This window comes from Solanum lycopersicum, chromosome 12 (genome assembly GCF_036512215.1).
Source record: "Solanum lycopersicum chromosome 12, SLM_r2.1".
Lineage (NCBI taxonomy): Eukaryota > Viridiplantae > Streptophyta > Magnoliopsida > Solanales > Solanaceae > Solanum > Solanum lycopersicum.
In genome coordinates, this window is record NC_090811.1 from 33,242,076 (window position 1) to 33,243,077 (window position 1,002).

The window sequence follows — 1,002 nt, forward strand, 5'->3', positions numbered from 1 at the left end:
TTTCTATATTTTATATATTTATATGTTCAATAAAAGTAGAATATTATGTAACGTTCCTATACGAAGGGTCTACGTATACTTGATATGAATATATGTTATGTGTATGTAGAGGTCAATGTAAACCTCCAAGTAGTTATAATGAAAGTTTTAAATTTTTCCGTATTTTTCAACCTATGAATGTAATGACATGAGAAAAAGTGGCTAGTCTTAGTCCTTAAAATAGACGCCGACGCCGGTTACGTCTAGGGGGTAAACCCGGATGTGACAGATGGCAAGCAGACTTAGAGTCGATATATATATATACATATATATATATATATATATATATACACACACACACACACACATATATATATATATATATGTGAAGCAATGTTATGCTATGAATTTTTTTGTTGCTATTTTTATGATTATGCAATCAAAGATGTGTAAGGGCTTGTATATGACCTATGAGATGTCAAGTTTGTCGTGTTAGTTCTAATGTGTTCCCCGGTCGTGACAAACTTGGTATCGTATCATAAGGTTATAGAAAATGGTTAAGGGTCAAAAGTCTCATATTGCCACGTCTAGTTGAGTCTCATTAATCGGTGGTGAGTCAGGACACATCTATGAGTGAGAGGCAATAGGACGATAGAGTTTCACTTACTTCACTACACTTGTGTTATGCCATAAAAATTAGCTCTATATGATTTCTCTCTTATATTTCCTTATCCGGTGGTCTTTTAGATGTGATTGCTTGGAAAGGATTATGTCTCAAAGCTTGAGGGAGAAAAGGTGAGTCTTAATGCTTACTTTGATTTTGTGGCTTAATGAGTATGTGTGATGGTGAAAATTGGTGTGTCTTGATATGATCCCATTTATGGCTATAGATAATTTATGAGAATTTAGGTGATATTTTGAGAAGGTATGGTATGATGTGAACATAGATTGTTAATGGTTTCTATAGTGGGATGGAGATCCCTTTTGAATGATAAGTTGATTATGGTTATGTATGATGGTAGT